The following is a 17364-nucleotide window of genomic DNA, read 5'->3' as shown; positions in this document are numbered from 1 at the left end:
ATGTCACCGATTTATCCACAATGGATAAATTTTCTTCATGAAGTGCAAGGAGGACAGTTAATTAGAGAGCAAAGAAATTAGACCTACCATAGAAATATGAGTATCTCTTTTTTTATTATTATTACCAAAACAACAACAAGTTATATAACCAAGGAAAGACACCTGATTTGAAAAAAATCTTCAGCTTTATCTTTCTGAGAATTTGTTAATATTATTTGTAGGTTAAAAAAGATATTTGAAAATATGAATTTAAACCAGAACAATCTCTATCACGGCCAGACGCGACAAGGTACAGCTGCAGGAGCTATAGGGGCAGAAAACAAAAAAARGGAGTATATTTTAGGAAGAAACTAGCCTGGCATTCAGGAATACAATCTAGTAGCTGGGACTCCACCAAACACTGGCCTCTCAGTGCATAATACAGGTCTCTGTGTATTTTCAATAAGGATCTCTGTCACAGTGCTCAGATTACATCTTGTATCAGTTATTGCTAATGAATCCCTGAGGAGTTTAGATAATAAATATTGCAACATAAGAAAATGTCTTTGAATCAAAAAAATTAAGTGAAGGCACCTAGGCTTTAACTGAAGTATTAACCACAATGGTCCAAATTTCCCCTGGAAGCTGAGATCTTCTTGGTGCAGGAGCAAAGGGACTTCAGTTGCAGCCCTGTGGACTCCATGGGAAACCTCAGTGTCCAAACTTGGCATGAGCTGAAGCACTCCAGGGAGAGCTCTGATTTATGCTATTGGCGTAGATTCCCTCAAGGCCAATGTGGGCAGAGGATCAATCAGGTCCACACCATTCCCTCTGTCACAGYAACCAAGAAGCGTGAAATAGGCCCAGGAGTTTACCAGAAGAAATTTCCAGGCTAACAGGAGATTTGCTCACCAGTCATTTGTAACTGGTCTTCTGGTAACATGGTCTACATGAGAGAGCTGGCCTCTAGATGTTGGATGAGGATTTACCTGTGTTGGCAAGGCCTCTGAACACAGACGCAGCTTACACTGGCAACAAAAATTTTGCTGGTAGAAATTGCTTTGGTACTGCTAGTGAAAGAAGTCAAACTGACAAAAAGGGACTACTCTAAGGGCTTCTGCCAATATTCAAGTGTCATTAAAAAAAGAAAAAAGAAGAAAAGTTGCCTCTCTACATAGTGTTATTGTCCTGCCGACAACCCTACACGTCCATAGAGCACCTCAAAAGACCATGAGCAAACAAGACCTTATCAGACAATCCAAGTTTACCCCTGTGGAAGAAGGCAGCATGCTGCCTCTATAACACCTAAACTGCCATGACTCAGTTTTGACTCTGTGAGCAGGACTTGGGGGGATGTAAAGGCATCACCCTTGCACACACTTGTGAGGACCTGGTCCATKTGCCTGGGGTACAACTGGTGTAAAAACCAACAGCTTAAATATTCAGGACAGTTGCAGTTAATGCCCTCACAGAGAAAGATTCATAGTCAAGATACAAATGCCATCAGTACCAACTATGCTTTGACTTCCTGAAGAAGTACAGATTTAAGTAACGTGTTAGGGTGAGGGCTTATCATGCCACAGTTTGTTTGAAATTGTGATTGTCACTAAAGCACATGTCACAAATGTCAGAACAGAAATAAATTTAGCAGCACTTTGCCCAGACAGCAGAACAGGCACCATCTAAGAAGACTAACAAAAGATGTACAAGACAGAAAACTGATTGAGGTGGAGCAGGGGAGATGTAATAGCACTGTGCAAAGCTTTGGGAATGGTAAGTTCCCAYTCCCACAAGATGATGTGAAACAATCTGTTTGCAAGATGGGGGGGCTCTATTTATCAGYCCAAGGTCCTTAATTCCACAAGGTGCTTCAAGCTGTCTTGTCCATAAAGTCACCGATAATTGTCACAAATAATTATAGAGCRCAAGCAGGTACCTTCTGTTTCTCTTATGCCAGACAGAGGACTGAATCTCAGATCAGTTTCCACCAGTCAAACCAGTGCCAGAGGATGTACCAGATTTACACCAGCTGTAGCAGAGGTCTCAATCTGTTTTGCATGCTCTAAAAGCATAAAGACAACTCTAAAGCCAGGAACTTTTCCAAGGGGTCAGAAGTTTACAGATGCAGTGCACAAGGGAAGGAAGAAGTCAAACTTCTTCAAAGCACCCAGGCAAGCACAGATTCCACCCACTCCTGCCTGTGGATACCAGGAAATAATAATGACCATATTTCACTTAATAAATACCAGCTGCCCCATAACACCAGAACATGCTACCCAAGACAAAGAAAGGGGGATTTCCACAGTGTCGGGCAGCTGCTCCATCTACTGGATTAAGCCTACAGCTGAAGCAGCTTAGCTCTACCCATGCACTGYGGTGTCAGTCAGTCAATGAATCATAACCGTGAATAATTTTAGTAAGCCCCGGGAAGCTTGTGAGTGCTGCAGAGGCCCTAGTATTGTGGGTGAGCTCAGCTGTCAGAACAGGAGATAAGGAGAAGAAATGTTAAGGCCACAGGCAGGCTGGTTGGTCAATAGTGATTCTGCGTTCAGACAGGCACTGGGAAGTTAATTTGTGAAGTAATGTGACCAAATTGACCAAAGTCAAACTATAAATGAACTTCCTTAAAATACATAAACAAATTAGCAGTGATGCTGCTGTTTCTAGGTTCCTAGGGTACACAAAATGTCAAGTGACCAGTGATGCATACAGAAAGCTTTGCAACAAAGAAGATCAGTATTTGCTGAAACAGAGCACATCATGGAGTTCTGCTTTTGACAGAAATGAATGCCAGCATGTTCAGTCTTCCACATAGATAGGCAAAGCCATCTAGGAGAAAAACAAAAACCRATTTTTCTCTGTATCACTCTGCACCTTGTGCAGTCATTTTTAAATGCTACCAGGGTGAAACAGAAGTTTTGTTTCTTTTTTTACACTCGCTTTGCACAGCTATATATGGCTGCACAGAGATGTAAAATAAAATGCTTTAGCCTTACCTTCTATAAAAAATAAAAAAGTTTCAGGAAAAGAGAGAGATACTTTCCTTTAAAGTGACCATCATACTTGGGCACTGGATAGGATAATTCAGATTCTATTTGGTAGCTCTTTTGATTTTATTTGTTTCTTTTCCTCCTTGGGGTAGAACACAGTTCTTCTCATAAAATTTTAAAAAATCAGAGTGTGATAGGAATGAATGTTGGGACAAGGCAGAGTAATAATGAAAATGATGTCAGAATAAAGTGCATCTGATACTATGAGTCATAACTTCTTCAGCAATTGAAGCAAAYCCTTTCTATAAAAAAAAGACTATGTAGACTACAGGTACTACAATGTGCAAAGGTTATTAGTTAACATCACATGTAGGACAACATGTCTTGTCTAGGAAAGAAGATCTCATTTAGGGAACCAAAGATGAAAATGTCGATGTTTTATTCCCAGCTCTGGTGGAGAAACTTTTTGTGATGTTGGGTTAGTTGGCTGTGTAATGATTATTATACTCATGTTTTAACTATGACATTTATATCACAGCAAGGTCACCAGCATCCTGAGATGGAAGATTCTGCACAAACATACAATATCATTATTCCGTAATGAAATGATTAGCAGCTACCTGCAAACTAAATTATCATCTTTATTCACCAGGATATGTTTCATACCATGAGAGATTTCACTGGAAGGGACCCTCTGCAGTACAAAAGAAAGAAGTGTGGACTTCATAAATATTGATTGGAGTTATCTTTTGGGCTCTGGATATCAGAGCATGTGTTTCTTCTAATCTACTGCTTTCCTGTCCCATGGAATTTGCTGAGGACACCAAGCTCCCGTCCTCATTTTATGCCTCTGGGGCTAGAGGCTGGGATAAGAGACTAAGGACAGGAGTAGGTCTTTCCATATGCTTTCTGCTTCCGTAGTTTGCAAATAGTACTGCTCCCAAGCCACGAGGAGCCCATGCAAACATACCTGTGTTAGCATCCTCATTCCAAACCCTTGAGCCATGGTGGGAGCAATGAGTTTAGGCAACAGGATTATGAGAGCTGACTCATGCAGTGTACATACCTGTGTGTGTGCTTAGCCACGCAGCCCAGCTTCATAACCAGCTGCACTCACTTCTCTTACTCTTATCTTTCTTCCCCACATTTTCCCTCTTGTTTTTAATACTTTCTTACTGTGTCTGACCCAAGCAGATAGCAAACATTAGGGCCAGCAGTTCATGCCTGTGGTTGTGAGTCTCTGGACTGTCTCAGCATATATGTCACATGCAATAATAGAGAACTATAAGAATCTTATGGTAGCATAGCTTTTCCTTGCAAGGAAAAACTCCCCCAGATACAAATACCAAGTACCATGAATCCAAGTCAAGCCAAAATACTTATATTCTGTCTTAAACGTCCTCACAGATTTTACTCATACTGCTTCACAATCATTGGCACAGATGTCAATCAGAAGATACTTCAGAGACAGCTATATCAAAACACAAAGGTGACATGTGTACAGAGCCTTTTTCAATATAAATAGGATGTCGCTACAATGCTCTGTTACATACAATGGTAAATATCACTTAAGAGCATTGACGTTGCAGTAGCACTATTGGTATAAGGGAAAATCCAGGGCCTTTCAACTTAGCACACAGCACACTGCTGGTGTCCTGAAGCCCCAGATTGCTTTGTATTTCTTGTGCATTTCATAATTAAAGTAAGGAGAAAATAAAGGAATATCCTTCGAGGCGTGCAAGCTCCTAATGAGCATTCTGTGGTGAGTTAGCGGAGTCTGATGCCTTTCTTGAACAAACAGTCTCTGTCTGTGCAATGTGTACACAGCTCAGTGAGTTTACTGAGGGTGAACTGAGAGTACATCACACTGCTGCATGTACATCACACACCCTTTGCATTAACTCCTCAGAAACTGATGCCCAACCTACCTTCTGTTAATTTAGGCAGAAGGTTCAGGCCAACAGCATGTGATTATGGGTAGGATACTTTTACCTTTTGTAGTGAAGTTAATAGTGCTCACTGAGCTTGTTTAAATACAAAAAGATCCCAAATGGACAAACAAACAAAAATGAACAAAAAAAAATCCCCCTCTCAACTCCTCAGCATAGGCAGAATAAGGGCAAACTACCCAGATTCTCACTCATCTCTTCCTTGACTCAAGATAAATTAATCTTTATGCCCAATCAATCATAGACTTCTCTGCTGAGATGGTGGTCAAAGGTGCCAGATACTGCTGATCATTGATATAGATGTCTGATGAACTAAAAAAAGTTTGTGGCATTTAGTGCTAGCTGAAGAAATGGCCATGCTCAGCTTTGGACATACGGTCTCTGCAGTGGAGAGCAAGCCTGAGGTGTGGGAGCTGCCTTKCAGGTCCTCCCACACCTTGCTGAGGACAAACTGCTGGAGACTGTTTGATACACTGGCCAAACACAGCTGGAGTCTACCCTATAAGCAACAGTCAGCTCTCTGCACTTGCATCTAGGTTTTTCTGGTTTTTTTTTTCATTTGTTCTTTGCAAACAGATGATTTATACCCATTAAATCACATCTGATTAACATTTGAACAAGTTAGTGAACAACTGCTCTCTTTCATCATCTATATTCAGGGTGAGATTGTGAACCTGCCGCATCTGGTTGCCTGAAGGAACATTATCTGAGCTATTGTCTCCAAAGATGCTACAATCAGTGGGAATTGTCCCCTCATTGTCAACATCTTAAATCATTTGCTCACCTTTTCTGCCCACACATAGCAGGGCCACGGCTGTTTCTCCCTTCCTTACAGCAGAGTGGAAGCTTTCTTCAAAATACTGTTACCTTTCAGAGTAAACATACCAGTGTGTCTGTGACACAGCTTACGTGATCCCAGTCAGGGGACAGTGGACTAGTTTAGCACATCTCCTGGCAGTAATTTCTTAGGTTGTAATGTAAGTATCATTAATATTGAATCTGTGCCCTACCAGATCAACTGCCAGCACAAGTCTGATCCAGATTAGACGTGATCATACAAACACATTTCTGTCAGAAGGACCTGATCCAAAGGACCTTTCTGCACACAATACAGAATTTATAGCTATTACGGGATAACAAAACTAGATCCACATGCATCTATCCAAGTAGATAAGTAACAATTGATCCACCAGAGTCTGCTGAAAAACAGGAGATCCACTAATATTTTTTGAAGCAACTTGAAGTGACAGAATGTCCGAACAGTTTATGCCATATGATATAGCATTTTTGATCCAATTTTAGGAAGATGTTTGTATCTTCCCATTAACAACAAAGTAAATGACAGTTTCTGATGCAAAGACTTTGCTTCTCCTAACAGATCAAAGCCATGCGTTAAGTTACAGTCTCCAATGTTCCTCCCTGGGCACCAGCTTGCAACTCTGCGCCTGATTCACTGGGAAACCTCCCAGCCCCAAGGACTGGTTTACAGAAAATAGTTCCCACTAGTTTAACTATAATCAGTTATTAAGCTGATTCAGTTAATCCTTTAGAAACTCCTTTGGGGACGCAGTTAAATTCATTTATAACAGTTATGGCTTAGAGCAATTTACCTTTCAGTTGGTAAGTTAATTGTGATACCAATTTAAAACTTAGCTTGGTAGTTTATTAACTTAAAAACTAAGACATAATTACTATCAGCCAATTTACTGTGTTTCCAGTGGCATTTCCCAGTGATACGCTCCATTCAATAACTGACTACAGCTAAGTCAGCTAAATTATCTATACAGATCTGTACAAATCCCCTGTCCCGGATACRCGTTCTTTGGTTCCACATATTGAGCCACGCACAAGCGAGTGATGAGTCTGTCTCTCTGATAAACAGAACGGTGGTGCAGGCAGCTCTCTGCCCTTTCATAAACAACAGGYCAACAACACCCAGAAAATGTATCGAGGAATCGCAGCAATGAAGAGTCTGGCCACAYAGTTTTCCTTTCAGTCCATCAACCCACTGCTCTTAAAAGACACTCAGCTGAAAGCACAGGGGTGAGTTTCGTGGGAAGACCTGCGTCTCAGACATCCATGCCAGGAGTGTCCTTTTTTGCTATGCTTGTCCCAGCCACCAGTTAAGCCCTTGGCTGTGTGGTGTAACTCTACCCTAGGACAAAAGTATAAGCTGCTGTTATGATACACATAGGGACAGGCTCTTGTTTCCAAATGCTAGGAGCTGAAAACACTGAAAACAACGGGCTGAACCGAGAGATGCAGTTTGGCCTAAAGCGGGTGATCCTGTTAAGGTGATCGTCCCAAATGGGTTTCACTCCTGACCAGCACCTTCAGATTAATTAGTCACGAAAACTAATTAAATAAATCAACAGCATTAAGTAGTTAGAATTAATTAAATAACATTAATAAAATGAGATTTGTTCTTATTTCTGGAGTGAAAGGGGAGCGATGGAGAGGAAATGTGTTTTGATTCACCGGTGCTGCTGGTGCAAAAAAATCAGAAGCATCTAAGTGCCATGATCAACTAAACTTATCAGACTAACTCAGCAGGAAGCAGCTGCTGCCACACTGACAAACTTGTCTGGGGAGCAAGTTGCCCCCAAGTCAGGCTAATGCTGCTGCTGTATGCAGAAGAACTTGTGCTGGCAGGCAGTGGCACGGAGCAGAGCCCGGTCTCAGTGCTCACGTGCCTCCGGCTTCCAGCCACACAGCTGCTTACCAGGACATGGGCCAGGAAGCCAAGTAACTCTTGCACCAGCTTTCGTTTAGAGCTCCACTCCTTATTAGCAGAGGGAGAAAGGACAAGGAAGTTAAGGCAGACTGAGTCATGACATGTGAGCATTGCAGAGCATTGCACTGCGCCTCACAGGGGAGAGCAAGCAGTATAGGAGGAGGGGCTGAGGCCCACAACAAAGCAAAATAGCTTCACAAGAGGAGAATGGCTCTCACAACACCTTTTCCATCATAGCATTACTTTGCATCCTCCCTAGGCTGCGAGGAGGAAAGCAGGAAAGAGGGTATTTTCTGCCTGCTTTCCTCTCACATGCTGCCACCTGCTCTACTTCCCCTTATAGAGGTTTTTAGGTTTTCTTTTCTGGTCTTCATAGTGGCTGACCTATGTTTCACAGCTTCCTGGAGGGAATCTATRTGCTGCCTACTGTGACACACACATGACCTATGTCCACCACCTCTGCYGTATTTCAGCTAGGTGATCTGGTGGTAGTTGTTTTTTTGGTTTCATCACAAATGTAGAAATCTTCTATTCCATAGGTATATGTTTCTAAAGTCATCAGCTATTCTGGATGGGTATCAGTTTTCATGGCTATGYATTGAGCTATATCAAAGTTCTCAATTTTTGTTTTGGTTTGATTTCTTTTCATAGTTGAAGTTAGCATKAAATTTCTTCTGATTTGACTTTGTTCTCAGCTTCTCTTTGGACAGTCTGTGCTGTTGAGGCAGAGAATTGATCAACTTCATTGGTGTTTTTTGCGTTCCAGTGTCCTGCTGCTGCTTAAAACACACACAGTTTTGTGAGTGCAATTGATCTGAATCTGCCTACTTTTGTTTTTCTAGCTATTGGCATGCTGCTCAGTAGCCCAAAGTCTTCTATAAAGCTTAAGTGTAAAAAGATCCTTGTCGTCTACTTACACAGTGCCAGCCAAGGTTGCTGAAGCCTGCTGCTTCTTCTGCATTTGGTTTATGGYAGTACCACAGGGCAGCAAAGAAAGAATTGCTTAAGCTAAAGCACTCTTTTCTCTGGCCACTCACTCCTGCATGGTACTCAGCATCTCCATAAGCAGTCTTGTTAGCTATAATGCTGGAGGCCTGATGGGTGGTCCAGTGCCCATCCAGGCAGGCCATCAGACGCCTTTCAATATCATTTCAGATAGAAAGAAGGGAAGCCATTGCTCTGCACATTCATCTAGCACGTCTTCAGTGGGRGTGTGTAAGATGTCTCAGGGCTGAAGCTAGTCTCTTCCCTAAGCTTTGAAACCGTTTCTCCTTTCATCCGTGACTCTCAGAATTTATTACTCCATTCATCAAACAATCCCCAATAATAAGCCTCCACAATCTCTCACCCTCTAATTGCATCCACAGCATTCCCCCTTGCATCCAAATCCTCCCACATTCTTAAGCAAATATGTTGACATCCAGACTAGTCTTATAGAGTACAGTAAAGGAATACCACATCTGTGCTGCRAGCAGCCCAGTTCTTTTTTGCAGCCCAAACCTACAGCGCAGGGAAGAGGATTGTCACATTCCTGATCACAGCTCTCTAATTTTAGGATGGGGCTAACTGCTTTTATTTACTCCCCTGGTATAAAACCAATATACCAGTGGCAGATGGATCACAACCTTGYTGTTCCTATCATGCCCCTTCCCTACCTTGAGCTGTAAATGCTGCCTTTGCTAGCGTAACACCACTGTGCTAGCTMTTTTGAGACAGTCAATTTCTCTTCTAAGCATCTGCAGCCCCTTTCTACCCATTGCACATCACAGAGGGAAATAAATTAGGCCCAATGCACTCATGAGAACAACATGCCCTGAATAGACTGGTTGGGTAAGAAAAGACGTGAGCATGAATGTTTCCTTGTGAAGCATTTGCACATAAATATGCAGTATAAACTGAGAAGCCCTATGGCAAACTTTGTAGTATGTCCCACTTTGAAGCAGCACAGGTCTTTTTCCTTTTTTTTTTCTTTTTTTTTATGCGTCCATATAGAAAGAAATTTTGGGCTTGTAGAAGAACTGCTTGCAAGGATATGGAGAGCTCAAATCCCCAGAAAAGAGCCATCAAGCAGGGCTTGTAAGATGCTCAGATGTTCTCCATTGGTGACATAGATGGCAGTTCCTCCTGACACACTGATGCAGTGTCTGACCATCTTTGAACAATTCTTCTTGCTACTTTGCAACCTAACCCATAAGCCTGCCAGAATTTTCAGAAGCTTTTCTGTACTTCTTGAGCAGAAAGAAAAGTCAATCATTGAGCAGTTTGATACACTGCTAGGCTGCCTGACACCTCCTAATGTTAGGTGTAAATAGGACAAAGCACCAAAGAAGAAACAGGTATCACAAAACTACTTCCTAAGGCACTGAAATAGAGATGTATTGTTCTGTGAACTGAAAGGTTGCTCACGCCAAGGGTAGCAGGGGTGGATGGTGCAGATGATGCTGAGCTGAGCTTTGCAGGATAGGACATGAGACCTAGTATAACAGATCCCCCCATAGCAGAGGGCTGTTGGTGCTCAAAAGGCTGGTATCAGCCAGTAGCAGCTTTGTGTAGAATTACAGAGGGGTTGCAATTTGGACTGTGCTATCAGGGATTGTCCGTTACAACACCCTAGCAGGTGTTCCACAGGATTGCCAAAATTTCATTATAGGCCCAGTAGCAGTTGTTTCTGTCAGGGTCTGATACAGCTCAGGGAATGTGGTATATGTATGCAATACACTATGCTCTGCATTGCTGTACAAAAGGAGATTTTGCATAGGTCTCTGCCTCCTTCACCAGCATAACTACAAGATGTGGTATCTCATGTCCTGGTTTTTGTAAAGACTGCAACAGGAAACACGTCAGACRTAGAACAGGTGGACTGCTTCTACTGAGGTGGTTTGGTTTATAAACATCTGAAAATATTATAGATCATTGGCAGTCTAAAATCAGGATGTGTGATGGATGTTTCAGTTCAAAAGGTCTTGGTTTACTATCAGTTTAAACTAAGAGGATTCAAAGAATATAAACAAAGAGAAAATAGCTATCTCAGATGGTTTCAGACTCATGAGCTTCCAGTAGGCTTGGTTCTGGATCCTTTTTCTTCTAGTGAACAAGTTGCTACCTTTAACCTGAGCAAGAAAATATTATTCCTTATCTGCAGAAAGTCTCAGCTGCCACCCTGTGGAATTAGGAATCTCTGCATTATCCCAGTCGCTCTTATTGCTACCTCATCACTCCTTCTGGCTATTGGATTTTAGCAACTAACGATAAAACTTAGCTTTTCTACAGTRTTTCCTGCATGTAGATCGCTAAGCACTTCAGAGAAGTATCATCATTCCCATTTTTTGCAAGGGAAACTGAGTAACAGGGGCAAAGTGATCAGCCCAGCCCAGAGACAGTTCAGGCTAGGCCATTCATCTCCCTGACTGATGCGCTAAATATCAGCCTGTAGCTGCTGAGCCAAAGAGGTCCCTCCTGTTTGCCCTTGTAGTACAGTTTGAGAGCAGGGAACACTGTGCAGAGCAGGGGGAGAAATGGATACACAGGGGCTTACACGGGGCTTGGGAGCGGGATTAATATCATCACTTTTAACCAGGGCAGYTGGTTGCTGACTGGTTTCCTTCTCTTTGTAGTTTTCTGAGATTTTACTCACAAGTGAAATGAGTGAGTAGTTTGCTTTAGAAGATGCTGGCAACGATGTTGCAAACTGCCGCGGTTATTTTGCACTCTAGCAGAGCATGCTCAGCTCCTATAGGAAAGACTTTGACATTGCAGGACATAGAGGGGAAAGACTGTCTGTCCAGCTGACAGTGCAGCTCAGTGTGATGAACAGGCAACCAGAAAGTCATGGAGATACTGGGAGTGAGGAGGAAGTGCTACACAGAGGCAGGCACAGTCCTAAACCAAATAGTGGACAGAAATTGTCCTTGCATTAGTCTATGACCACCTTATAGGCAGAAGGAACATGACATACCTATCAAGTCTTATGGGAGGGCCTTAAAGTGCGATGTTCCCTCCTCTATCCATCCATAATTAACATAAGTGCTAAGCCTCTATGAGCCTTTTCCATGAGAGAAGCTAGAATATCTGTAACATTTCTTTCCCATCATACACAAGCACACAGTTCTAATCTGCAGCTCTGACATATAGCAAAAATAAGAAGCAGTTAACGGCATGCACTGTGATGGACAGAAGGACTAGAAATTGGTAGTGGCAACAAGAGGCATATTTATTTCTAAGGACAGTGCGTTCATGCATGTGTGGGCATGCACACATAGATTGCTTGGAAGATGAAGAAACTAATGACATATTCCCAGGAGACCCAGATTCTGGGAAAGAAGGTTCACAGTTTTTCATAAAGCTTGAGCTTCTGTGACCTGAAGTACAATGGCAGGATATGTACAAACAAGTTATTTTTCAGAACAGGAACTCTTTGTGCCCTCTGCTAAGCTCATGAACAGCACTYAGCAAATGATCCTCACCAGTAAGAAGTGCATAGCTGTTGTACAAGGCTTCCTCTTCCTCCTTGAACAGCTAGATTTGAAAGATGCATCTCCAAAGGCTCATCTAGAGATCCAGGTAACTCAGAGCACAAAGCAGTGACCATTAGGGTTTTATGGAGCCAAGGGAGACTGCTCAGCAGCCAGCAAGTCAGACTACTCCAATTCACCTTTTAACCCGCAGTGCTTTTATTCTGCTTAGCGAAAAGATGCAGCAGTTACTGAACAGGAGATGAACATACATATCCAGCTGTCTGTCAAGGCCACAGATTACCCACTGTTGTTTAGCAATATTTTTGCTTTTCTACTGAAAGTTCACATCGCTGGAAGCCCACATCAAACCAAAAGTCAACAGTGACCCAGTGCCACAGAGTAGCAATCCCAGATTGTAGCAGTAATATTTGTGCTTTATTTGATGGCATTATGAAGCCATGTCCTAAATAACTTTTATTAGATTTACCAAGTGGGGACTATCTCAGAAAGGGGTTATTAAGCTTTATGTTTTAAAGATAAAATGAAAAAATAAATTTTTTCAGCTCACCTCTGGAAGAGAAGGCACTTTCTATTGCTGTGTGAGAGGATTTTAAAACAATTTCAATTAAAAAAAAAATTAAAATCCCTGAATGGTGTTTACCATAGCAGCATGTCTTCCCTGGTATTGTCCTCTGGTATTATTATAACCTCCTGCACTGTTGCATCAGATCCACAACTGGTGCAAATCACTGACTAACGACTTCACTGGTCATGGGCCAAATGATACTGATTAGCAACAACAGAAAAATGAGCTGTGTTAGGAAATTCTGCRTTTTCTGGGTAGTCTCCTGCAGCCAGATCTAGTCACAGACATGTTCAAGCAGAGCAGTTCCATGAAAACCCCAGGATTAGTGAGGGAGACTGGGGAAAAGAAAACTTGTGCAAATGGAAATCTTCTTTACCAGACTAGTTTTGTTATTTAATCCATTGCTCTGGATGCATAGTAAATTAAATCCAGAGAATGTACTCTGCCAGCAATTGCATAATGATGGACACCACATCAAGGCACAGTCTGCTGAATTGCCCCAAAATCTTCACTGTKGAGCCATATATATGTACATACTGCCATTTGCCTCTCCCTTGGCATTGTGCATCTTTGGCTATCTAGTTGCACCTCCATGTGCAATTTCTGCCTCAACCCATGGAATCACTTTTATACACAAGTGTCCAAACTGTGCTGATTAGCTCACGCACATTTTAAGTGCTGGGAAAAAGGGGAAAGGGGAARAAAGAAAGAGAGAAAGAACATATACTCATGGGTATTTAAAGCTAAAATATCAGAAGCAGGTGTCCCTAAGTTACTTTACTGATGCCCCAGAGAACAAACTGTATTTACTTTCCTGGCAAGGTACTACCTTGCATGTCTCTTGACTGTGAATCCAACTGTGAATGCATGTGAAAAAAGGACGCAGACAAGAACTGCGATAACACGGTTGCCGGCCCTCCCCAGCAAGGCCAGACTTCCTTATACTAGTTTACATGGGCATGTTTCCCTGCACTGGATGGGTTTCACTGGGTCCCAAGAAATCTGTGCTCTTCAAATCTCTTCATCCCAAAGGGATGCCTGCAGTTTGRTAGTGTCTGAGGCACTTGCTGTAGCATGAACCTCTCAGACAAGGAGAACTGAGGGATCAGGAGGCTTTAAATGCCCTTTCCGCCCCCAGGCTGCGGCCTGGTGCCCTGGGCTATGCTGAGGGAACCCACACTGAGAGCTGTCCTTGCGGACCAACCCTGTGGAGTGGAGTTCTTTCTAGCTCTCCATCTATCCCAACTCAACCTCCATCACTTCCTCCACAATATCTGTCTTTGTTTTTAGATACTTCCTTCCTTCTCCCCAAAAGAAGAAAGGAAATACATCTGAAAATTAAAAATATATTCCTAATCTATAAAAAAAACCCACACAAAATGAATAAAGTTCATAGTCAATGCTCAAAATGCAAGTGGGTCTTCCAACATTACTTATAACAAATAAATAGTTCAAATTAAGTTACTTATTTAAGTCTCAGGCAATTACAATTCCCAAGACTGCTGTTAACTAGCAAGTTCAGCTGTACAGTAGTATTTCATCATTAATTCTCTTCTGCATTAACCACATTATAATGAAAATATATATGCATGTCAAGCTCATTTTAAAAGCTTTTCTTTTGGAAATAAAYTTTTTTTCTGTTTCGGTCACATTTATATCATCCACAATAGCCAAACGTATAAACTTGTTTTTGTTTACAAGCTAAGAGTGTTATATAAACTTTGTAATTTCAATATTTCATTTTTTCTTCATGACTTCGAAACCCATCAAAAGGAAAAAAAAGGCTTAAGTACCTTAGTATGTGGCTCAGCTTCACCCCTAACACTAGGTATACGTGTTCACATGCAAAACAGAGAGAGTTGTAGATAGTATTAATTAGCACGTTTATGAAATCTATTTGAAAGCGTCGATGCATTTATACGTAATACACTTTCAGAGTAAATATAGCTTAGTGTCCTCAAACAAGAAGCTACTGCAAGTATTTCGGTTTCTCCATGAAAATCATCCCACAGACAAAACCCACTTTTCTCCACGGACTCTTTGGGGAATTGACGTGTCTAAATTTGGTCATCTCTGTTTTCTTGTTAGATATCAAAACTAGAAAGTTTAATTCACCCGTATGAATCCAACTTCCTCATAATCAGAGAAGACACTTATGGCTTAAAAGCTGCCTCTACACTTTGCCCATGTCCAAAAGATCTACCTGGGCTGCTTCAGGGACTGCAGCAGTAGCAGGAGTCGTCACAGAGACTGGCTACTGGACACAGCTTCTGTAGCTGTGCACGTGATATGTCAGATATCTAATTTTAACTCAAGTATTGTTCAAACAAAAACATCTGGACAAAAAAAAAAAAAAGATGACCTTATGAGAAAATACCTATCTTTCCTTCTATTTTTAACCTACCAGTCAGCRGGAAACAGCAAATGTGAGCAAATAAAGTAGAAGAGACAGCTGTGAAAGAGGATTTAGAAAATTCAGAAATAGTACCTAAAAATGATAGCTTTGGTGTTTATTTGCAATATGCTGTTTAGCTCAATAGAGTCATACYAAAGATAAAGAAAAAATGTCAGAGTTATTCTTTAGAAGCTTTGCATTCCAAATAGATACATCAGTATTTTGATGGTATTATGATGCCCTCACCATGAGGAAGGATTGCCTGTTATTAGATTCAGTACAGAATGATGGTTTCTGCCTCAGAGAGCTTATACTATAATAAGTTATTAACTTATGGAACAGGCASGCCACAAAAATGCCAGAAGAGGGAATTATTTTGTTTTGCTTTGGAAAATTAGTTTATCATTCAAATATGCAATATCTAGTCAATACTAGCAGCAAGTTTCAACTCTTTTGCCTGGATGAAGTCAAAGTTCTAGGAAGATTAAGAGAGAAAACAATTCTTCAGAAGGGCTTTTTTAGCTTGGTCCAATGACTACAGGCGAGTGGCTTATTTCTGGACTTTAGTGGGATTTCTTCACCTTTGGGGGAGAGAGGAGACAGGACTCTCTCTTGCAGTACTCCTGTGTCTTCCCTAAGAAGCAATTGTCCAATGGATGCGAACAAGAGTATAAGACTGTTGTTCTTATACCTGTCTTCTCCACTTTTAGGCCAGCTGTAACCTTAGAAACAAGTAAATGAAGCAGTCACAGACTCTAGTCTGACACAGGGACTGCAGTTATCACCAAYTGTTCTGCCTGGAGAGGTAGAAGAAAGCTCCTCAGGCCATCTCTTTTTTGCTCACYTTTACATTACCTTGTGACAATCTGGGTTGTTGGAGTTGTTCCAGCTCTGTTGGAATGATTCACTCTGTTTCTAAGCAGAAACTTCAACGCATAGACATAGAGGAGAAGCTAATTTTTGTCCTCTGGTAGTGAGTGTGGTTCAGTACTTCGTCACATCATTTACAGCTATGTTCCCACCATTGCCCAGAGTATCTGTGCCGTGCTGTGAGGAGGCACTGGCAGAAACAATAGCTAGCAGTGCAACAGGATGGTCAACAAAAACAGTTTTTCTGAAACCAAACACAATTACTGAAGCCTGAAACTCTTGGAAACAAAAAAGGATGAATCTGCCCATGCATTTTGGTTTTGGAGAGTTATATAGAAATTCTCACACTAAAAGATCACCTATATCACCTTCATTCAAGACCATAAGAAAGATAGAGAATCTACTAATAGTAACTGGTTCAAGCTTTATGATCTTTTAGATGAGTCTCAGAGGCAAGCAATAGGTACAGATTTCTTAAATAGGTYTGTTGATAGCCCTTTGTCTCCCTGTCCTTAGGTAGAAGTGCACTGTCTGGGTAAATACAGGCTAGCTCCTCCATGGTGCAAATTGTTGCAGCTTAAGTTTAATGTGAGAGAACAACCACTGTGAGTAAGTGTGACAGGTTTGTGAAATTGGGCTCCACAGACCACAGAACCTCCCCTAGAAGTCCTCTAGTCCTAGGCCCTTACCTCATGCAAAAAGGAAAAAAAAAATTTTTTCCTCTTTTCATAGCAGGGTTGTCATTTTTCCATCCCAGCCAGATATGTTCACAATGCCTAAGCCATGTCTAAAAACGCCGGGGAAGGTGAACAGAACCTTTTTTTTGGGGGGATACTCTCTAAGCCAAACAGTTTTGTATGACAAGAAAAGCCAGAAGGACACAAGAGTTTTGGAGTCGTGCACCACCTTCCCAATGCAAATGTGGCAGCCCTTGATGTTTTATTTAGGCATAGAGATCAGTTTGTGTCCTTGAGTAAGTAACTCTGTCAGGATGAAAAGGAGCTTTAGGACAGACCAGAGTGTGAGACTGTCACTAGCTCTATGGCAGGAAAGGGAAGGACTCAAGCAAGAGCCCTGGCATTCTTGGTGTGAGGAAAAGGAAAAAAGCCACAAAGCTCTGAGAGATAACCTACAAAGAGAAATATGGACTCTGAATAAACACAGATACCTGCAGCAAGGCAATAACAGCAACATTTAGTTCATACGCTCCTACTGAGCTTCTTTCTTGAAATGTGATGTCTGCCACATTTCAGAAGTCTGATCAGAAATTGTTTTGGGGATTGCTCACTCCCTGAAGTGACCGAAGAATGACCATTTACAAAAGTATCTTCACATTTTTCTGCCAGGCAGCCACATCAGGTCCAAACACCTCCAGCCTGAGAAATGCAGATTGCAATATTGTGATTT

Source organism: Rhea americana, unplaced genomic scaffold, assembly GCF_003343005.1.
Source record: "Rhea americana isolate MKP2758 unplaced genomic scaffold, rheAme1 scaffold_70, whole genome shotgun sequence".
Taxonomy (NCBI): domain Eukaryota; kingdom Metazoa; phylum Chordata; class Aves; order Rheiformes; family Rheidae; genus Rhea; species Rhea americana.
Note: the sequence above shows the minus strand (reverse complement) of the source record.